The 24,804-nt window shown below is 36.7% G+C and overlaps 1 pseudogene; it reads left to right on the top strand.

Moving 5' to 3' along the window:
- The first annotated feature begins 1,628 nt into the window (after positions 1-1,628).
- On the top strand, positions 1,629-19,630 carry LOC149247518 (protein NRT1/ PTR FAMILY 5.6-like; annotated as a pseudogene).
- Positions 19,631-24,804: the final 5,174 nt, after the last annotated feature.

Below are 24,804 nucleotides of genomic sequence, written 5' to 3'. Positions count from 1 at the left end.
TATTATTCTTCTTGTTTTTGTATTTTTTTGATGATATTCAAGCATAATAATAAGTGAAGAAGCTAATAAGTAAGAAAAATTAAAAAGACTTGACAAGAAGTTATCGTAAAAAGAGAAATCATCTTAACTATTTCCCTTTAGATTTCTCAATAAGGAGGTGGTGAGTGAGCATGCCTACCCCTCACATTCATTTTCTCCTATGATTTTTGTTCTGAATTAAATGGGAGCCACATCCCCACTACAGCCAATAATGTATGATCCCTTAGTAGGGTGATGTTTAGTTGTTGTGGCCACATCTAAAATTTAGCTATGGTGGTGCCTTTTCCCTTATGCACAACTTCAATGCAGGGCACCTTAACCTATTTTGGGAGTCCAAGAAGCTTGATAGGTAGGTTTACTTTGAGTATCTATGGTTTCTTTAACAATGTGATGTGTCATAAGTAGACAATCTCAAGTGTGATGCTCTAACCCTCGATAAAAAAAAATGTTGGGAAAAGTAATGTAGTAGAGGAGCTTGTTACAGAGATAGCTGCTAATATGAATGTGTATGAATTCCTTGAAGCCCCTTGACAAGTGACTCACACATACATATGACATTGAGGCATAAGAACGAAAATATTTTTGGTTCTTCATAGATGAAATCCCCTAAAGGGAGATAATCCATCTAATGCTTCTCTAAAAGCTTGTGGGAAAGTCAAGGGAATTATCCAAACTAGATATAGTAACTAGACATCTTAGATAGCCAAAAAGTTAGGAACCATTAGATTGTGACTGCTATGACATTCTAGAATACATGGGGACTACATACGAAGCTCAATAATGGCATTCCATCATATTCTAGCATGATTACTATGGTATTCCATCATCTTCAATATTAGGCTCAAGAATAAAGTTCTTTGTACCTTATGGTATACCTCTCACATAAACTTCTAAAGAGGGTTGGGTGGAAATACTTCCAAAGAGCCTTAGGTGTTATTAGTAATTGTGGATAAAAACACATCATTGAGAGAAAGTACAAATAAGTTAGAAGAAGCCATTAAACCACCACAATGGCTATTTGTTTGAGAAGTAATCTAAACTATAATCAATATTACAAAGATAATATAATTACTTTCTAAATTTTAGTATATATCTATCCTCAAAACATTACATCACCCTTAAAAAATATGGAAACACATTCTTTAAATATAATTAATATCATATTTATTTTCTCATATATAAACTAAATAAAAAAAAGTTGACGATTTCATATATTAACATCTTCATGAATATACAAGTTTCTATAGTCCCCACAATGTCAAATGATATGAATGGCCTTGAGGTAGTCTCCACACTCTCAAATGATTTAAATGACATTGAGGTGAGAAGAATGTAATGGCCTTGAGGTCGTCTCCACAATGTCAAATGATTTGAATGACATTGAGGTGAGAAGAATATAAGGTGATACCCAAGAACAAATTTAGGAATATTTAGACTAGTAGTATTGGTTTAGCTATGTCATAACGCTCGTTCCATATCTACTCGATATCTTGAACCTTACATTATTAAAATTTGTTCAATATTAAAATGTGGTTTGTGTTGTAAACTTTTAGATGTTAGGTTGCTTTCACATATAATATCAGTTGTACATGACTTTCAGGTTGGCCTTAGTCATGCGCTTGAAGTAACATGTAAGATGATAATTCGCAGTATACACACTGACACTACTACGGCTATTAGGATGTAACAATATAATGTAACAAATATATTTAAAATATAGATTTCCCGATGACATTGCACTATAAAGCGGGTGGTCCGGAGAACCACTTTCATTAAAATACCACAACAGGGAACGACGAGATAAGCTGGTGTGGGGATTTGATATGGTTATGGCAATCCAGCGTTGTAAGAAATGGGTGGAATTCTGGAAGAAATCAGAGACGCTAAATATCAGAAGAGACCATGACCAACAAGAGTTCGTCAGTAATGGATCCGTGGATTTGAGAGGAAGGCCCGTCCTCAGAACGCAGCCTGGTGGATGGAAAGCTTCACTTTTCATCATGGGTGAGTCATGAACTTATAAATATGGTATCTTTTGTATACTCATATGTAATCGGGGTTAAAGATTTCATGTCTATTGGTGAGTTAAGGCTTTTGTGATGAATAATTTTTATTAAAATTTTGTGGAGTTAATAATTTCTGAATCTATGTTTAGATTCAGTAAGCGCAGTCAATTCTCATAATTTTTTTGATGATGAGCAAAAAAAACACTCATTATAATTGATCTGAAGAATTTAATCAAAATTCCATATCTAGTTATGGTATGCCAATGTAATTTTGCAAAATTCCATATCTAAATTATGGTATGCCAATGTAATTTTGCAGAAGCTCAATTCAACGATGGCCTGACATTCCTCGGGCTTTCATCAAACCCGATCATATATTTAACAACCGTCTTGCACGAAGGGGTAGCAAATTCTATCAAACATGTCAACTATTGGGCAGATGTCATGGCCGCTATCTCCCTTACAGGGGCCTTTATAGTACATGGTTACTGTGGGCAGTACTAGGTGGTGCTCGTGTCATTATTTGATTATATCTTGGTGAGTTTAAAACACTCAAGGCTCGATATAATCTTGATTATAAATTTTTTGATCATGCAAATGCATCTATTGGGTGCTTATGGTATGAATCAATGTTTCAGGGATTGGTTTTGATGACACTATCAGCCTCTCTGTTGACTCTAAAGCCACTTGATCAATGTGATGGGATATGCAGCAAAGAAACCAAGACACAGATCGGTGCTTTTTATAGACATATTTGGGCACTGCAAACCCAATCACATATCTCCATAAACCAAGGGTTTCTAAACCCCTAAAAGTGTTGTTTCATACCCTAAAGGAACAAGGGGAGTTGATTACATCATCTCCCAGAAGTTCTCCCTTAAAAAGTACTCAGAATTCGTCAAAATTGGACCATACAGACTGCTCCATGCATAGAGTGCAATGCATATCACCTATTACACACGGAGGGTGTGATGCATACTCGAAAACCCTTCTGTAGGGTGCGATGAGCTAGAACATACAAATGGTAGAAGCAGTTTGCTAGATGGAAACCCAAAGAATCTTCTAGAGACTGCTCATATGACACTTGCCTCTCTGAATTCACCCAGGGATGAGTAAGAGATCTAAAATCTCCAAGTGGAACCAAGAACTATCAGTGAAATGAAACTAATCAAGATCACAGAAGCTGACTCACTCTCCTATAAACATCTATATATGGATCTCTCATCCTAGAGATCCAAAGGCTGGAATTTTGTAATTTGCAAGGAAGTGTTGTTGGTTTCTCTTTGAAGACATTGTTGGGTGATCTTGCTGTGTATGAGGTGAAGAGGGCTTTCTTGCTGGGAGGATGATGGTTGATTAGATAGCCTGGTTGTAATCATTTCTTCTACTACTATGAATAAAGCTATTTGAGTTTTCCTCCATATGCTTGTATATCTCTGAATCTTGTATCTGTATATGCATTTACATGGTTAATTTACATCTGATCCTACATTGTTTATGGTTATAGATCTCTATGATTTGATGGTATTTTGATGTCTTGACTCTATAGGTGTTCTTTGAAGTGGGACAAGCGAGAAAGGAGTGGCAAAAGGTCTATCAAGGGTGAGAAGAAACAAGAAAGGAGACTAGCGAAAGACTGAGGTTGGTACTCTCTACTTCTCTCTCATCTATCTCTCATAGAGGAAAACACAAGTGACTTTAGTTTGTTTGTTTTTAAGATAGCTACCCATCTTACTGGAACTAGCAGCACTGAATGGACACTAGTTTTCCCGATAACAAAATGGCGACTCAGCTGGGGAGTGAATAGTTTGTTTGTTTTGTTACTATTGTTTGCCTTATAAACCACAGACGGAGCCTAAAGTCAAGCCAGCTAGCCTTCGAACTACTTTTTCTATGCAACTGCAAATTAGATCAACGCTGCTTCAGTCAATCTCCTGGTTGGTTTATGAACTGAACACTAGCTTGCAAACATCCTAAGTGCCCTAGTGCTAGCTCAAATAACCTCATTAGATTAGCCCTTATAGATTGTGTTTACTCACAATCATTAGCTCAGCCTAAATCCCTGAACTTAGCTGCAAACTGTGAGTAAAAACCAAGCTCAGTCTTCTCCCTAGTCCATTGAACTATCTCTTCTTCGCAACCTGGATGCATCGCACCTCCCATGTGTCGCAGGTAAGATGCATCCCTATTTCCCTGTGTTACAGGTGCGATGATGGACTAAGATTGTTTTTGCCTCTAGATTTTGGTTTTTTCTTCATTGTCTTCAGTTTTATTCAGAACTTTTTCTATCTAGCATTAGTATATATTTGTTGAAATCATCTTCCTTTACATTATTTAGCCTCCATTAGAAGGAATTGTGAATGTTTTTTATGTATTTTTCATCATTTACAATTCTCCTTTGCAAATAGTAGCTTAATCAAACTGTCGTCCTTTCAATTGAAAGTGTCACAAGTGTCTTTTTCAGTCAAGAAAAAGAGTGTCACAAAGCATTCCTCTTTTAGATAGTTGATTACACTTTTTCCATTGTATTTGATTTGAATAATTAGTATTTAAAGTGTCGAAAGTAGTTTTAAATTCAAAATCGCAAAGTGTCAACTTGACCTTACTTTCATTTTTTGAAAAGAAAATTGTTAGTACTGTCGCTTTGAAAGAAGATATTTATGATCTATACTTAGTTTTCTTTTTGTCATTCTCACATTAAGGAAACTGAGAAACAATACATGCATGTGCATTTGCATTCAGACTGCATGCGGAAGTTGATTTAGGAAAAGTACATCTAGTGTGTGATCTTTGCTCTATGTTGAAAGAATTTCATCTCTCTTTCCTTAGTAGCTAGGATTTTCATTGCAAAAAGAAAGTATATGAGTGTTTATCATCTTAGATTGCATATATAGGAATTGTATATCTACATCACGCGGTGAACCTTCAAGGCAAACTTCTTAAGAAAGATCAACTGTAAAATAAACCTCAATGAAGATAAAAATTCTTTGTTACCTAACGCACAACATTTAGAAGTCTAGGCTAGAGACGTATTCCAGTGACGTAAAGCCTGGTAATTATCACTTTCATCGTAGGTTGGTTGATTCCTCCTTCTTGAGATGACAAGTGCCAGTACAGACTCGTGCTCCCATGTGCCGTTGAGTATATATTGGGATACCACAATAGGCTACATCCTTTATCCTTAGGAAGCCGTGTCTGCCACCCTATCGATCGCAATGCATTGAGCACAACATTCGAGAAGAATCACTACCATACTGTAAAAATTATTCTGTAGTTTTGTGATTGGTTTGGTAATCCCGTCTATCTAGATTTCCAGAGTAGCCACTTTCATTCCTTTTTAGACTCATTAAAAGAAAAGGTCCATCTGAGCACTTGTCACTTCAATCTCATTAAAAATCGAAGGTGACTAGAGTCATCTTTAGCTTTTTCTCAACTCTTAAAAATTGAAAAAGCAAGTTGTGTCAAAGCGTCATAAAATTTATTTTAATCGGAATAATGTCATTGTTCCCTCATTGGTCTTAGGTTGAGAAAATGGAGTCTACCAATCAAGGATTTCCCCTTGGGGGAAATCCTAGTCCCTTCTTTTCTTGGGGGGATGTTGGTGCTCCACACATGTCCACATTGTCCCTTCCAGGACTCACAATTGGCCTGCCAGTATGGATTTTCTTGACCTCTGTCATTCAAAACACCGCAATTCCTCAAAAATCCAATCAGCAACCAGATGAAGTTGCTCAACAAACTTCTACTTCATTTGTTTCTCCCTCTCCTTATTCCTCTTCGCTTGGTGAAGCTAGTCACGCTACTGAGAAGAATAACAAAGCAAAGGAGAAGAAGAAGAAGAATCCAACAGTAAGAAGGGGCAAACGTACATCATCTGGTGAAAATCCACACATCGCACCTTCCAAATCTAAATCTCCATGTGTCATTTGCAAGGGACACCACTATCATCGAGATTATCCCTGTATACCACGGATCTTGAGGGACTGGTCTCCCCGCTTCCACAATCGAATGTCTTCAACCACTAACGATCATGTTGAGAGCACACTGTCAACTAGTGAAAAGGAAGTCAATGGAAAGAAAGGAAGATCCAAATTTCCTTATAGACTGTGTGAAGGCGACCATGCCCTCCACCGTTGTCCCCTCCTAGACGAAGCTAAGAGATTCTTAGATAACCGTCCTACTTCACCGCAGCAACTTCCTCCCAGATACAAAAAAACTCTTGCCGAGTCCATCGCTAGTTGAAAATCCAACTGACACACCTTTATTGTCGGTCGAATCACCTATCATTGAAGATAAACTCTTTGAGTCCACACTAGACCAAAGTCAATAGTTCGAGACGGCAGTCAACCCGATCTTGTCTTCAAAGGGTCCACCTTCAGATGATATTGTCACCAAGGAGAATGAGAATGAAACCATTTAAATTCTCTTCGTAAACACAGACTTCGATGAACATCGGGGAAATATACCCATTCCTTTACCGTAGGAAGGAGGTTAATTAGAGATTTATCTGGCCATTTATTCGATCGCACCCCAAGAAATCTAGTTGTTTCCTTCAATTGGAATCTACTAGGCAGACCGCGCTTACCATCTAACGTACCATTCCGAATCATAGTACAAGCTTACAGAATGATCATGGTTGGTACTATCATAGATGAAGGGGCTTCTGTGAGTATCCTTTACTCAGCTGATTTGAAAGCGCTTGGTTCGCCATCGCTTCTGCCTGAGATTCAAAATTTGATAGGCTTCAACAAAGGAACCAGCTGAACATTTGGGATCCTTCCAAATTTTCCTATAACTTTGAGAAGGAAAACCATTCATCTAAAAGTGATGGTAGTCCAAGGACCTCTAGATTACAATCAACTCCTTGGGAGTGACTACATTTATAGCATGGGAGCCATTGTTTCTTCACTCTTTCCAGTGATGTGTTTTCCACATGAAGGTAGAGTGGTCCAGCTCATAGACCAGCTTTCATTCCCTGGATCAAACACAACTATTAGTCAAATGCCATCCCTAACTGGTATTTTTTCCCAACGAATGTATCATCAATCTCAAGTCCGTCCACCTGATGAGCGCGAGTGATTCTGTGGTTGTGACTAAAACCTAGGAGGCATGCACCTTGGTTTACTTCAGTAGGAAAACCCCATATAAGGTAGGTTTCCACGTAGGAATATTACTAATCTGTTACCCATGTCCTTTTAGGAAAATGGATTTGGATTGGAAAACGATTCCCTCGTCAAAGGTTATGTGATTGGGACTGAAAACAATCACCTTTGTCCATTTTGATGGACATCGCCAAGGAAGTGTTTTATCTACAACACAGGTGGAACAATATTGCTAATGCAAGAACTTCCATATGGTGACCTGGAAACTCTACTTTATACTTGGGGCATGCAAAACTTTTTTCATTCAAGTGAAAAGTGACCATTTATTTTCTTAGTTTGTAGGCTCTTAACCCTTTAGACTCATAGGTTGGTCGTTCCTATCTTGCATAACGAAAGGATTTGGAGCAAAGTTGCGCATGGGGCAAGCTCCCTAAAAAATGAACCTACTGATGAGACATCTTTATTATAGGACTGGCACAAGCCGTTTTATGCAAAGTTCAAGCTCGTTAAAAAATAAGCCCCACCATGAGAAGTTTTACATGAAGTTCAAGGTCGTTAAAAAATAAACCTATCAATGAGCAAGTGTTCCCATAGAGTTTAAGCTCATTAAAAAATGAACACCACCTTCAGTAAATAACCATTGCAATTGTGTAATTATCAGCTTTTGAACCTTGGTCGTTTCTTACCATCACCTCCACTCTTTTTTAGCTGATCAGATGCCTTCATTTGAATGTTTACCCTTTTGAGGAATAGTTATGATGAGTGATTCTATTAGCCACCTTCTTTACAATGTCGTGATTGAAAAGTTCCAAGCCTTACCTGGAACCAGTTGCTATCCAAAAAGATCACTCGTTCCTTAAAAAACGAGTTTCCTTTAAGCTCTTTTCATCTGACTTGTAAAATATGAAAATATTGTTGAGCAATTGGCTTGTCCAGCTCGTTAGAGCGATCGGAAGTGCCATCCCTCCTCTAGATTTAATATTTTTGGACTTGAGGAATTATTACACAAAACGATCGAGCGCTTGTCTTGTTCGGCTTGTTAAAACTATCGGAAAGTCATCCCTTTCATATTATTTTACACTTTTACGGACTTAAGGGATTACATTACGAAAAAGGACGACTTGAGTTTCCTTTCCGTCCCTTTTTAGACTCTCTAAAATTGCAAAGGACTGAGTTATCTTTGTCGTTAACTCGTTAAAACAATAGCGACAAACTTGTCCATGCAAACAAGAGCGAGTTTCACTATCGCTAGGCTCGTTAAAACATAGCGACGGGTTTGTCCAGAGGGAAAATTATAGAACAAGCATATTTTATCCTCCTCAAGCTTGACAAAAATAAAGAGGTACTGGTCAGCAATGACTGGAGAAGAGGGGAAGAAAAATTGAATAGCTTCATTGGTAGTAGGTCGCTCTTGAACATGACACATTCACTCTGTCACCATGATTGAGTCGGGTTGGGTTATTCCATTCACAGGTCATATCATCATTGGTCCATTGTACCATCCACCTTGGGGTTAACACTACCAATCCATTTCAGTGTCGTCGGTATGTTCGAGAGAAGTCGCTAAGAGAATTCACCAACCTAGCTAACGCCTCATCTGCTCCAATACCTTCACTCTCCATTTTTCATGACCGCCACGCTGAACCTTATATCGTCAGATCATTTTCACCTCCACAAAATCATTTGCTCCATTCTGTGTCGTAGATGTGGGATTCATTAAGGCCCTCCTACGATGGGTCACTTGTTATTGACATCATCTCATTATCCAGGAAGTTGACATAGGAACAACCCTTTCAGTACTTTGAAGCTTGCATGCCTCAATGGCAAGTTTCTCCTTCCAGTGACAGGTTTACCTCAATGACCATAGACCAAAAGATTTTGCTTGGTGTTTGACATCAACTCATATATTCACACCACATCAATTGTATTGCAGTACCTTGAGGGTCATTATCATTATTGGTGATTCCTCTCGTGCTTGTTAATAGCTTACATCATTGGCTTGTAATCAGGTGATGTCTTTCCATGTTCGACATTAGAACATCTTCTCACATGGAGCGACTTGTACTTTGGGCGAAGATTGAACGAGTTTGAAGACCCCAGATCTAGTTTCATCCACCTGGGCTATGATATATTCAGGAAAATAAAGACATCAAATGTACATCATTGCTGCACAAATAATCATCTAAGCTAAAGGATGATGGCTCTACCAGTATCATCAGTCTGCCACATAGATGATCGTCTGTCATATGTACATGAAAATGAATTTATAAATCTGAGCATGGGAATGCCTGCCTCAACTAAATCATGAAAATATTATGAAGATAATATATTGTATTGTATCTTATTGCAAGTCACCTTCCAGTTCGAAAAACATCAAATCCTCATTATAGAGCATTTCACCCGACATCAAAAGATTTACAACCTCATTCTTTAGGGGGCAACTGTTATAGACATATTTGGGCACTGGAAACCCAATCACATATGTCCACAAACAAGTGGCTTCTAAACCTCTAAAGGCGTTGTTTCATACCCTAAAGGAACAAGGTCAGCTAATTACATCTTCTCCCAGAAGTTCTCCCTGAAAAAGTACTCAGAACTAGTTAAAACTAGACCATACAGACTGCTCCGTGCATAAGGTGCGATGCATCTCACCTATTACAAGCAGGGGGTGTGATGCATATTGGAAATCCCTTCTGTAGGGTGTGATGAGTGAGAGCAGACAAATGGCAGAAGCAGTTTGCTAGGTGGAAACCCAGAGAATCTTCTAGAAATTTCTCATATGACACTTGCCTCTCTGAATTCGCCCAGAGATGAGTAAGAGATCTGAAATCTCCAAATGGAACCAAGAACTATCAGTGAAATGACACTAATAAAAATCCCAAAAGCTGACTCACTCTCTTGTAAACATCTATATATATATATGGATCCCTCATCCTCGAGATCCAAAGGCTGGAATTTTGTAATTTGCAATGAAGTGTTGTTGGTTTCTCTTTGAAGACATTGTTGGGTGATCTTGCTTTGTATGAGGTGAAGAGGGCTTTCATGCTAGGAGGATGATGCTGGATTAGACAGCCTGGTTGTCATCCTCTCTTCTACTACTTCTATCAATAAAGCTATTTGAGTTTTCCTGCATATGTTTGTATACCTCTGAATCTTGTATTTGTATATGCATTTATATGGTTAATGTACATCTGATCCTACATTATTTATGGTTATAGATCTCTACACTTTGATGGTATTTTGCTGCCTTGACTCTACAGGTGTTCTTTGAAGCGGGACAAGTGAGAAAGGAGTGGCAAAAGCTCTATCAAGGGAGAGAGAAAACAAGCAAGGAGACTAGTGAAAGACTGAGGTTGGTACTCTCTGCTTCTCTCATCTATCTCTCATAAAGGGAAACAAAAGTGACTTTAAATTTTTTTTTCTAAGATAGCTACCTGTCTTAGTGGGACTAGCAACTCTGCATGAACACTAGTTTTCTCGATAACAAAATGGTGACTTAGCTAGGGAGCGAATAGTTTGCTTGTTTTGTTACTGTTGTTTGCTTTATAAACCACATATGGAGCCTAAAGTCAAGCTAGCTAGCCTTCGAACTTCTTTTTCTATGCAACTGCAAAGTAGATCAACGTTGCTTCAGTCAATCTCCGGGTTGGTTTATGAACTGAACATCTAGCTTGAAAACATCCTAAGTGCCCTGGTGGTAGCTCAAATATCCTCATTATATCAGCCCCTATACTTTCTGTTTGCTGACAATCATTAGCTCAACCTAAATCCCTAAACTTAGCTACAAATTGTGAGTAAAAACTAAGCTCAGTCTCGTCCCTGGTCCATCGCATTGTCTCTTCTCGGTAACCTGGATGCATCGCACCTCCCGTGTGTCATAGGTGAGATGTATCCCCGTTTCCCTGTGTTACAGGTGCGATGATGGACTAAGACTGTTTCTGCATCCAGATTTTGGTTTTTTCTTCATTGCCTTCAGCTTCATTTAGAATTTTTTTTTGTCTATGATTAGTATATCTCTGTTGAAATCATCTTCCTTTACATTATTCAGCCTCCATCAGAAGGAATTTTGAATGTTTTTTAATGTATTTTTCATTATTTATAGTTCTCCTTTGCAAATAGTAGCTTAATCAAATTGTTGTCATTTGATTTGAAAGTGTCGCAAGTGTCGTTTTCAGTCAAGAAAAAGAGTGTCACAAAGCATTCCTCTTTTAGATAGTCGATTACACTTTTGACATTGTATTTGATTTAAATAATTAGTATTTAAAGTGTCAAAAGAAGTTTTAAATTCAAAGTCGCAAAGTGTCGACTTGACCTTACTTTCATTTTTTGAAAAGAAAATTGTCAGTATTGTTTCTTTGAAAGAAGATATTTCAAATCTATACTTAGTTTTCTTTTTGTCATCCTCACATTAAGGAAACTGAAAAACAATACATGCATGTGCATTTGCATTTAGACTGCATGCTGAAGCTAATTTAGGAAAAGTGCATCTAGTGTGTGCTCTCTGCTCTATGTTGAAATAATTTCATCTCTCTTTCCTTAGTAGCTAGGATTTTCATTGCAAAAAGAATCTAAACGATTGTTTATCATCTTAGATTGCATATTTAAGAATTTTATATCTACATCAAGCGGTAAACCTTAAAGGCAAACTTCTTAAGAAAGTTCAACTACAAAATAAACCTCAATGAACATAAAAACGCTTTGGAACCTAAGGCACAACATTTAGAAATTTAGGCTAGAGACGTATTCCAGTGTCGTAAAGGCCGGTAACTATTGCTTTCATCGTAGGTTGGGTGATTCCTCCTCCTTGACACGACAAGTGCCAGTATGGACTTGTGATCCCACGTACCATTGAGTATATATTGGAAGACCACAATAGGCTACATCCTTTATCCTTAGGAAGCCGTGTCTGCCACCCTATCGATTGCAATGTACTAAACATAGCATTCGGGAAGATTGACTATCGTATCGTAAAAAGTATTATGCAGTTTTGTGATTGGTTTGGTAATCCCCTCTGTCTAGATTTCCAGAGTAGTCACTTTTGTCCCTTTTCAGACTCCTTAAAAGAAAAGGTCCATCTAAGTAGTTTTCACTTCAAGCTCATTAAAAATCGAAGGCGACTAGAGTCATCTTTAGCTTTTTCTCGACTCTTAAAAATTGAAAAAGCAAGTTGTTTCAAAGAGTCATAAGATTTATTTTAATCAGAATAATGTCACTATTCCCTTTTTGGTCTTAGGTTGAGAAAATGGAGTCTACCAATCAAGGATTTCCCCTTGGGGTAAATCCTAGTCCCTTCTCCTCTTGGGGAGATGTTGGTGCTCCACACATGGCCAGATTGTCCCTTCTAGGACTCACAATTGGCATGCCAGTATGGATTTTCTCGACCTCTATTGTTCAAAACACCACAGTTCCTCAACAATCCAATCAGCAACCAAATGAAGTTGCTTCCCAACCTTCTACTTCATTTGTTTCTACCTCTCCTTCTTCCTCTTCGCTTTGTGAAGCTAGTCACGCTAAAAACCAAGTAATTGAGAAGAAGAAGAAAGGGAAGGAAAATAAGAAGAAGAATCCAACAGCATAAGGGGGCAATCGTACATCCTCTAGCGAAAATCCACACATTGCTCCTTCCAAACCTAAATCTCCATGTGTTATTTTCAAGGGAGACTGCTATCATCGAGATTGTCCCTGCATTCCATGGATCTTGAGGGATTGGTCTCCCCACTTGCACAATCTGGTGTCTTCAACCACTGACAATCATGTTGAGAGCACACCGTCAACTAGTGAAAATGAAGTCAGTGGACAAAAAGGAAGGTCCAAATTTCCTTGTAGACTGTGTGAAGGGGACCATGCCCTCCACCATTGTCCCTTCCTAGACGAAGCTAAGAGAGTCTTTGATAACCATCCTGCTTCACTGCAGCGACTTCCTCCCGGATACAAAAAACTCTTGCCTAGTCCATCGCTAGTTGAAAATCCAACTGACACACCTTTGTTGTCGGTCGAAGCACCTATCATTGAAGATAAACCCTCTGAGTCCACACTTAACCAAAGTCAACAGGTTGAGATGGCAGTCAACCCAATCTTGTCTTCAGAGGGTCCACCTTCAAATGATACTGTCACCAAGGAGAATGAGAACGACACCGTTCAAATTCTCTTCGTAAACACAGACTCCGATGAACATGGAGGAAATCTACCCATTCCTTTGCCGTAGGAAGGAGGTTCGCGAGAGATTTCTCTGGCCATTTATTTGGTCCCACCTCCAAGAAATCTGGTCGTTTCGTTCAATTGTAATCTACTAGGCAGACCCTGCTTACCATCTAATGCACCATTTCGAATCATAGTACAAGTTTACAGAATGATCATGGTTGGTACTGTTATAGATGAAGGGGCTTCTGTGAGTATCCTTTCCTCAACTGCTTGGAAAGCGCTTGGTTCACCATCGCTTCTACCTGAGATTTGAAATCTGACAGGCTTCAATAAAGGAACCAGTCGAATGTTAGGGATCCTTCCAAATTTGCTTATAACTTTGAGAAGGAAAATCGTTCATATAAATGTGATGGTAGTCCAAGGACCTCTAGATTACAATCTACTCCTTGGACGTGACTACATTTATAGCATGGGAGCCACTGTTTCTTCACTCTTTCGAGTGATGTGTTTTCCAAATGAAGGTAGAGTGGTCCAGCTCGTAGACCAGCTTTCATTCCCTGGTTCAAACATAGCTATTAGTCAAATTCCATCCCTAACTGGTCTTTTTGCATAAGGAATGTCCCATCAATTTCTAGTCAGTCCACCTGATGAGCACGAGTGATTCGGTGGTTGTTACTGAAACCCATAAGGCATGCACCCTAGTCTGCTTTGGCAGGAAAAACGCAGATATAAGGTATGTTTCCACGTAGGAATATGACTAGTCTAATACCCTCATTCCCTCATCAAAGGTTATGTGATTGGGATTGAAAACAATCACCTTTGTCCATTTCAATGGACATCGCCAAGGAAGTGTTTTGTCTGTGATGCAAGTGGAACAATTTTGCTAATGCAAGAACTTCCATATGGTGACCTGGAAACTCTACTTTATACTTGGGGGCATGTAAACCTTATTGCATGCAAGTGAAAAGTGACGATCTGTTTTCTTAGTTTGTAGGCCCTTAACCCTTTAGACTCGTAGGTTGGTCATCCCTAGCTTGCATAATGAAAGGCTTCGGAGCAAATTTGCGGATGGGGAAAGCTCCCTAGAAAATGAACCTACTGATGAGACATCCTTATTATACGACTGGGACGAGTAGTTTTACGCAAAGTTCAAGCTTGTTAAAAAATAAACCTAGCAATGAGCAAGTGTTCCAGTAGAGTTTAAGCTCATTAAAAAATGAACCCCACCGGTAAATAACCATTGCAATCACGTAATTATCAGCTTTTGAACCTTGGTCGTGTTCTTACCATCACCTCCACTCTTTTTTAGCTGATCATATGCCTCCATTTGATTGTGTACCCTTTTGAGGAACAACTACAATGAGTGATTCTATTAGCCATCTTCTTTAGACTACCGTGATTGAAAAGTTCCAAACCTTACCTAGAACCAGTTGTTATCCAAAAACATCACTCGTTCCTCAAAAAACGAGTCTCCTTTAAGCTCTTTTCATTTGACTCGTAAAATATGAAATGTTTGCCGAGAAATTGGCCTCTCCAGTTCATTAAAGTGATTGGAAGTGCCATCCCTCCTCTAGATTTTAATCATTTTGGACCTGAGGGATTATTACACAAAAAGATTGAGCACTTGTCTTGTTCGGCTCATGACAACTACCAAAAAGTCATCCCTTTCGTATTATTTTACACTTTTTCGGACTTAAGGGATTACATTACGAAAAAGGAAGTTACTAGAGTTGCCTTTCCGTCCCTTTTTAGACTCTCTCAAATTGAAAAGGATCAAGTTATCTTTGTCGTTAAACTCGTTAAAACAATAGTGACAAACTTTTCCATGTAGACAAGAGCGAGTTTCATTGTTGCTAGGCTTGTTAAAACATAGCGACAGGTTTACCTAGAGGGAAAATTATAGAACAGGCATATTTTATCCTCCTCAAGCTTAACAAAAATAAAGAGGTACTGGTCAACAATGACTAGGGAAAAGGAGAAGAAAACTTGAATATCTTCATTAGTAGTCGGTCACTCTTGAACATTACACTTTCACTCTGTCACCATGATTGAGTCAGGTTGGGTTATTCTGTTCACTGGTCATATCACCATTGGTCCACCGTACCATCCACCTTGGGGTTAACGCTACCAATCCATTTCAGATTTGTCGGTATGTTCAAGAGAAGTTGCTAAGAGAATTCACCAACCTATCTAACACCTCATCCACTGCAATACCTTCACTCTGCATTTTTCATGACCGTCACCCTGAACCTTATATTATCATATCGTTTTCACCTACACAAAATCCTTTTCTCCGTTCTGTGTGGTAGATGTGGGATTCATTAAGGCCCTCCTATGACGGGTCACTTCTTATCGACATCAGCTCATTATCCAAGAAGTTGACTTAGGAACAACCCTTTCAGTACTTTGAAGCTTGCATGCCTTAATGGCAAGTTTCTCACTTCTAGCAATAGGTTTACATCAATCGCCTTTGACCAAAAGATTTTGCGTGGTGTTCGACATCAACTCATGTATTCGCACCATGTGAATTGTACTGCAGTACCTTGAGGGTCATTATCATTATTGGTGATTCCTCTCGCGCCTGTTAACAACTTACATCATTGGCTGGTAATCAGGTGATGTCTTTCCATGTTTGACATCAGAACATCTTCTCACATGGATCGACTTGTACTTCAGGTGAAGATTGAATGAGTTTGAAGACCTTGGATCTAGTTTCATCCATCCGGGCTGTGATATATTCAGGGAAATAAAGACATCAAATGTACATCATTTCTGCACAGATAATCATCCAAGCTAAGGGATGATGGCTTTACTAGAATCATTAGTCTACCACACAAACGATTGTTTGTCCTATGTATATGAAAATTAATTTATAAAGCTACGCATGGGAATGCCCGCCTCAGCTAAATCATGAAAATATTATGAAGATAATCTATTGTATTGTATCTTATTATAGGTCACCTTCCAATTCAAAAAACCTCGGATCCTCATTATAAAGCATTTCACTCGACATCAAAATATTTACGACCTCATGCTTTAGGGGGCAACTGTTATAGACATATTTGGGCACTGCAACCCCAATCATGTATGTCCATAAACCAAGGGCTTCTAAACCCCTAAAAGCGTTGTTTCATACCCTAAGGGAACAAGGTTAGCTGATTACATCATCTCCTAGAAGTTCTCCGTGAAAAACTACTTAAAACTGGCCAAAACTGGACCATGCAGATTGCTCCATGCATAGGGTGTGATGCATCTCATTTATTACACAGGAGGGGTGCGATGCATACTGGAAATCCCTTCTGTAGGGTGCGATGAGCAAGAGCAGACAAATGAGAGAATCAATTTTCTAGGTGGAAACCTAGAGAATCTTCTAGAAACTGCTCATATGACACTCGTCTCTCTGAATTCGCCCAGGGATGAGTAAGAGATCTGAAATCTCTAAGTGGAACCAAGAACTATTAGTGAAATGACACTAATCAAAATCCCAGTAGTTGACTCACTCTCGAGTAAAAATTTATATATGGATCTCATCCTAGAGATCCAAAGCCTAGAATTTTGTAATTTGCAACGAAGTGTTGTTGGTTTCTCTTTGAAGACATTGTTGGGTGATCTTGCTTTGTATGAGGTGAAGATGGATTTCATGCTGGGAGGATGATGCCGGATTAGACAGCCTCGTTGTAATCCTCTCTTCTACTATTTCTATGAATAAACCTATTTGTGTTTTCCTCCATATGCTTGTATATCTCTAAATCTTGTATTTGTATATGCATTTATATGGTTAATGTACATTTGATCCTACATTATTTATGGTTATAGATCTATATGCTTTGATGGTATTTTGATGCCTTGACTCTACAGGTGTTCTTTGAAGTGGGACAAGCGAGAAAGGAGTGGCGAAAGCTCTATCAAGGGAGAGAGGAAACAAGCAAGGAGACTACTGAAAGACTGACGCTGGTACTCTTTGCTTCTCTCTCATCTATCTCTGATAAAGGAAAACACAAGTGACTTTAGTTTCTTTGTTTCTATGATAACTAACCATTTTAGTGGGACTAGCAGCTCTGAATGGACACTAATTTTCCGGATAACAGTGCTTTCCTCTGGGCTCTGCCTTTAGTATTTGTGGGGGCCGCTAGCCTCAAGCCCTCTCTGTAAGCACTTGGCGTGGACCAATTCAATGACGAAGATGAGACTAAAATGTTTAAGAAGAATTCCTTCTTTAATGCCAGTTATTTCTTTTTCTACGTTAGATTTATCTTAGCAATCACTGTTATTTTGTACGTCCAGGAGAACAGCAGCTGGGCATTAGTGTCCGGTATTCAAACAATTGCTATGGGTATCGGCATTGTTGTGTTTTTCTATGGAACGCCATTCTACTGATAAAGGCTTCCGGGAGGCAACCACATGTCTAGTTTCACTCAGGTTGCAGTGTCTACTATCAGAAAAAGAAATATTGACATGCCTTCAGATATTAACTTGCTTTATGAGAATCAGGATGTGGAGTCCATAAAAGTAGGACAGAGGCTTCTGTGCCACACAGATAATTTTCAATAAGAGTTTTGGTTTTTGGTTTTTTTTTTCAAATTATGCTGAGAGGTATGTTTAATTATGGATATCTTTATTTTGTTAATTTAACTATTAATGGTTATTAGATAAATAATAGAGATGTGTAATTTTTTTTAAATATGTTAGAATAGTATATCTAAATCAAAGTTTGATATTTATTTTGAAAGTAATATTTTTTTAAACTTTTAATTACTTTTGTTAGTATTATGTATTTTTAATTAAATTTATTAATTAATAAAATTTCATATCAAAATGAGTTATAGCTTTTGGGTATGTGATATTTATGGTATTGACTTTTAGTATCTTAATAAAGCTCCTTGACATATTAAGAATCTCTATGATAATGTAGAGATGAATTTCCATTATCAAAATTTTTGTTACATGTTTTTCAAAATCTATATATATTTTAAGTTATATTATTTATAATGATAATAAGAATTATTTCAAATAAATTGAATATTTAATGAATTTATATGTTTTTTTTTTAATTTTAGGAATTTTATGATGTTAATATTTTAATGTTTATTATGTATTGATGGGCATAGATATTTTAAACAATTTAATTTATATAATTGTACTAATTTATTTATTTTTTGGTTAAATTGAAATCCATATAAATTAAGCCAATAAGCCAATTATTAGCTTTCCATCTCTGAAATGTAAATAAAGTAATATCTAATGAACAGAACCAATCAATAGCTTTACTGCATAGTGTTTAATATTTCCAATTAAACTTACAAACAAAACTATATATTTTATATAGAAAAACAATTTAGATAAAAACCTGTATCTAGATTTGTATGTGATCAGCCAATAATAGTATTCTGATACCTTCTTTTGTTTGAGAATGGATTAGGTTTCTGGACAAAGCAGCCTTAGTGTTGCAGGATTCTTCGGTGTGGAATATTGATGCAGAGGGAAACAGGAAACCAATTCCATGGAACGTCTGCACGGTAACTCAAGTAGAAGAAGCCAAACTAATATTGAGGGTAATCTCCATCTGGTTATCCTGCCTAGTGTTTGGAATGACAGCAACACAGAGCCAATCATTGTTCATAAAGCAAGCCAGCCAGCACCATGGATAGAAGCCTCGGTTCCCATTTCATAGTCCCGCCAGCTTCTCTTATGGCACTTTCCCCTATCAGTGGACTTGTTTTCGTAACTTATTATGACCGTTGCTTGGTACCACTGGCCAGAAGAATAACTGGCAATGAACGAGGAATAACTGTTTTTCAAAGGATTGGAATTGGCATGTTGTTGTCTGTTATGTGCATGATAACTGCAGCTCTAACAGAGAAAAAGAGGGTCCATGTGGGCAAAACTCATGGCTTGCTTGACAGCCCAAGATCTGTGATCCCTTTGAGTGTTTTCTGGTTAACTCCACAAATTGTCCTGATGGGAATAGCAGGTGTGTTTACTATAGTGGGAAAGAAAGAATATTTCTATAATCAAATCCCTGACAGCATGAGAAGCTTGGGAATCGTCGTTTCGGAGAGTGTTCTGGGACTCGCTGGTTTTCTGGGCAGTCTTGTGATCACCATAGTTGAAAGAGCAAGCAATGGAAGATGGTTGGTGAACAATTTAAATAGAGCGAAATTGGATTATTTTTATTGGCTTTTGGCCATATTAAGTGCAACCAATCTTTGTTGTTATGTTTATATCACACGCATGGTTTCTTATAAAAAAGGTGGTGAAAGATTTAAGAAATTATATCTGATACAACTAGCTCATCCTAAGCTATTCGCAGTGGCCAAGGGGGATAGCAGTCACTATGTTTAATCTCCTCGGTTGCAAGCTAGATGGAGAATACAGAACCGAACAGGCGCTCCTCTTTTGGTGGCTTTGCACAAGTTTCTTATGACTAGTGATATTTGACCTAAATTGGCTTATTCTAACGGAGTAGACCAGTGGGAGTTGACCGGCATTGTTGATTCTTCAATTTCAACCCATTTCAAGGGAAGAACGGAAGGCGTTATGTCCGGCTGGTCTTACCCGTTGTTGCTCGTAAGTTCTGGCCCTACCAGTCCTCCTTCCTTACATCTGCAATAATTTCTGGCCCTACCAGTCCTTCCTCTTTCTACATCTGCAATAAAGGATCGTCAAGTTTATGGCCGGTTATCCTGTTTTATTATATTCGTGTGTTCATTCGGAAATGTAATAGTCACTGCATTTCCACTTTGTAGCGTCATGAAAGAACCCAAAACAACAGCTGTGTTTATGATGTTCACTATCCTTTGGAACCTGAATTTATTGACATTGCAGATTCAGGTATTTAATAATACAGAGGAAAGGTATTCGCACTTTAACTTAGTTTGATTTATCTCTGAACATACCTCATTTACAATCGATACAAATATATTCTTTTAAATAACTGAAAACGATTTTCATATTAAATTTAGACTCTAACTTCCCTTCAGCATTAATATAATTTTGTATAGCCAAGCATGTGATTTCCATAACTAAATCGTAGCTCTCAAATATGAAATTCTCTTATTGTCATTGAAAAAGAAGAGAGATAATTCCTAATAAATGCCAATGGGCTTTAATGTTCATGTCATACTTCTACATGTTAGATTGGATTTACTTCACGATAGGTTACTAAAAAATATCGGGAATAGTTCTTACATTCTGGTAAAGTAATTTTGATATAAAATTAATTAATAATATAAATTTAATTAATGATAAAATATAATTATTTTTATGTACTAAGTTTATGTGGGGTTTAATTTTCATTGGCTTTCATTTAATTTTTATGAAAGGGAGTGAGGGGAATTATTTATGAAAAATAAATATAGTTTTAGCAGGTTCACATTCTAATACAATTAGTTTTAGTAACAATATCTTAATTGGTTTTTTCTTATAATATTAGAATTGGCTCCATCTAAACATTTCAACTCATTGTAATTGAAAAAAAAAATCTATTATAATAAAATATTAATTAATTATAAAAAATTTACAGTAAAACTTTGTATTAAACAATTTTAAAATTGTTTTTGTCAATTTTTTTATTACAATTTAATACTAAAGTATATTACCTATATATATATATATATATATATATATTATATTTCAATTTCACTATATGTGTAGTAATATTAACTTTTCTAAATATTTAGTTAACCAAAATTAGATATAAAGTTATATTACAACAACATACTTCATCACATAATTAGCCAAGATTTGAACCTAGGTGTGAAAGAAAACAATCATTCTTCTCAATCACCAAATAAAACTCTAATTGACATGTCTCTCTTCCTCTATCTATATAAATATGTGTGTCTATGTGTTATTTACATGTCAACTTCTTAATAAAAATTAAAAGACTATAAATCTCCCTCATATCTCTCTATATAAAGGCTTGCTAGTTCCACCCACATGCTTGGATAGAAAGTCATATTACAACAATATAGCTCATCATACCATTAGCTAGCAACCCTTCCTCCCAACTGCCTAACAAAACCTCAAATAACTTTATATATATAATTCTAATATCTATATTAAAATATTTGATTTATAACCATATTAATATTTTTTTGTTATTAACAATTTTTACATCTTATGAATGGAATAAATTATACATCTTCCTTACAATAAATAATTAAAAAATATATAACATTAATATAAACTTATCTTTATTTAATATAAAAATTAAAATATTTTATTTATACTTAAAATATATATATATATATATATATAAAATATCAATACTATTATTAATTCTAAACCAAAATGTAGATAACAAGAAATCCATTGCGGTGTACAAATACAAAACAAATACTATAATGGTGGGAGATGGCATAACAGCCCAAGTAATCAATAGCACTTGAGTTGTTTAATGGTCACTGAACATTCGCACAGAAACAGTGGTTAATGTAAATATATTAGTTTGATCTATATCTTTTCATAGACACCTCGAAACGGCCTAAAACAATGTTACATGAGAAAAAAAGTTATGTACGGCAACTAATGATGCCACAAACTTATGATGGCTACATATCAATAGTTACAGCTTAAGCGAAAGGCTATTACTGAAACGCTGCTGGCCATAGAAAGGGATGCCATAGATTTAAAGATTTTTGGATTATCTGCTTTTTTTTTTTTTTAATATATTTTTTAAAATAAATTTTTTTAACTAGTACTACACTAAGGATACTAAGGATATTTTTAAGACATTTTTTAACACAAAAGAAATTTTTTGTTTTAAAAAATTACTTTTTATTTTTGTTATTTTACATTAAAATTTAATATAAATTGAATTGTCTTAAATATAAACTTGACAAAAATATTTTAAGATAACTTTATATTTAAGACAAAAATAATTTAAGACAAAAGCAGTTTGAGACAAAAATGTTTTAAGACAAAATTTTATATTTAATACAAAAATAATTTAAGACGAAAATATTTTGTGACAAAACTTTATATTTAAAACAAAAGTAGTTTGAAACGTACATTTAAAGACAAAACTTTATATTTAAGGCAAAAAAAAATTAAGACAAAAACAATTTTAAACAAAATTATTTTAAGACAAAACTTTATATTTAAGACAAAAAGAGTTTGAGACAAAAAAAATTTAAGACAAAACTTTATATTTAATACAATGGTCACTTTAGATGAAACATATTTAATACAATTAACAATTATGATACAAACATATCAATTTAAGACCATATTATCTAACAATTGCGAAATTGACTATGACAGTACTCCCTAAGTCTGCCAGCTTGCACGCAACCACTGTCTTGCACCTATACCAAGGTTTTTATTTCACTTACCATCCATGTTATCTTATATAAAGACAATGATTTGTTGGGCTCTTTCTTTTGTGGGGGTAGTCCACTAAGAAGAACACAACAACTTTTACTGATAAGATTTATGGGACATCAATTCCTCTTCTGTCCCTTTCATATCTGCTTATATGATTAAAGACAACTTGTCTATCGTTGCATTCGGTGCCTCTACACCGAGGGGGGTTTTAAAACAAATTTTTAAGAGAAAAGAAATATTTTGTCTTCAAATTTTCAGTACGAGGAACTAGTAAAAAGAGGTAAAAGTAAAGGATTAGGGATCTGTCTACTAGAATTCACCAAGTGGTTAGTTTACCATGGTTGTGAATTGATATTCAACAAAGGAAGAGTGTTCCTGAGACACATAGCCATGGGGGAGGTGAAGCAAATCGAGGTTCATGTGAAGAACCTGTATAAGCTAGATGTGGAAGATGGTGTTGCATTAAGCACTAAGGCGAAGAAAGTGCAAGTCAAGATGTCGAAGAAATTTGGCACAATATACTTGGTCATTCGCATCATGGTACCTCAAATATTTTACAACAAATAACCACGGGCCTCCCTAAAGGAGCACTTAAGTAGTAGGATATATGCAAAGGATGTACGTTGTAGGAGTACATAAAATCCACATTCTGTGATCGGGATGACAAAGCACATGTAGTCTTAGAAAGGATCCATTATGATGTTCATGGACCTTTCTCGACAACCTACACTATCATATACAAATATTTTGTCATTTTTATTGATGACTTTTCACGGAAGTGTTAGATGTTCTTCATGTGGAAGAAATATGAGACATTCTCCAAATTTGTAGAATTCAAGACACTAGTTGAAAAAGAAGTTAGCAAGAAGGTGAAGGCTATGTTGTAGCAGCTGCAACACCCTCCAAAATTTTAGCTTGCACTTAAATTTTAGAGTCTACTATGGATATTGTGATCAATCTTTCCTTAGTCACTTATTAGTAATTTGATGATCTCAAGCTCCCCTTTTCATACTTAAGAGTCGTTCATGCTTAAATCTTTACATAGAATGTGCCATCTTTGGGCATGGGGGTTATCGCTTGTCATGCAAAGGGAGGTTTGTTTTTCTTCAAGGGGGAATCTTTATGAGAATGGGTTATCCTCACCACATAGACATGTTTCACACTCATTTCACACACTCTTACACAAGTGTCACCTTTATCCTCCCAAATTCTATCATCTGAGCCACACTTGTTGTAAGTTGCCACAAAGGTTGTTGCATTAAGCGAAGTATGTGCTATATGTTCTGGATGTTCTATGTTGTATCACTAAGTTTTCAAGTATGTGATCGTAGTCAAGTTTTATCACTGTTCACATTAGTTCCATTGATCCCAAACTTAACTAAATTTCAGAGTTTCGTTATCAACCTAGCCTCATCCAACTTTCCTGAACTGCGCACTTCACATATGTAACCCTCAAGCTTTTCCCTTACCTATTAGAACTGTGCAATGCACAGAAATCCCAACCTCCCTTAGCATTCAGAAATGTGCAGTGGTTTCCTTCAATGTCCTTCCCTCAGGCGGAACCCATTGTCTGCAGAAACTGTGCAGTTTTGTCCCTTGACTACCCAGTCTGCCTTGCATCCTGAACATGAATAGATGTGTCCTCCCAAGGCCTCATCCCATAGCAGTGCCTTGCATCTTAAAACTATGTAAATGTGTCCTCTTAGGTCCTCATCCCACAAAAGTCACTGCCCACTGAAACTAGACAATTATGTCTCTCAGGGGCCACGAAGAAAGATGACATGATAAATGACTCTCAAGGAGCTTAGGAGAAAAATAAGAGGACCAAGTAACCCAAGTTATGATAGAATATCAAGACCACCTGAAGACTCCATCTGATTCATAACCCTTTGGAGGCTAGGTATGGAAAATAAAGCACATATTTGAAATACACCTATTACTGTAGCATAAAAGATTGCTTATTATTGTCATATCATTCTATCTTCAATGACATGCATGGTTGCAACAAATGAAAGCCATTCCATGTGTTTCCTCTACATGTCTTGTTCCCTTTCACTTGTTTATTAGATAGCTTAGAAGATGAAGAGTATTACCACTTGTTTATTTAAGGTACGGAGGTTGTGACTAACATGATCATATGACTAACCAGGCATGATGCAAGGCATCCTAAGTGGGATGAAATATGTTTG

The sequence above is a fragment of the Pinus tabuliformis genome, chromosome 7 (assembly GCF_031772625.1).
Source record: "Pinus tabuliformis cultivar Carrire ecotype Pingquan chromosome 7, CPIR1, whole genome shotgun sequence".
NCBI classification, from domain to species: Eukaryota; Viridiplantae; Streptophyta; class Pinopsida; order Pinales; family Pinaceae; genus Pinus; species Pinus tabuliformis.
The sequence above is the reverse complement of the archived record's forward strand: the minus strand, read 5'-3'. Positions and strand labels throughout refer to the sequence as shown.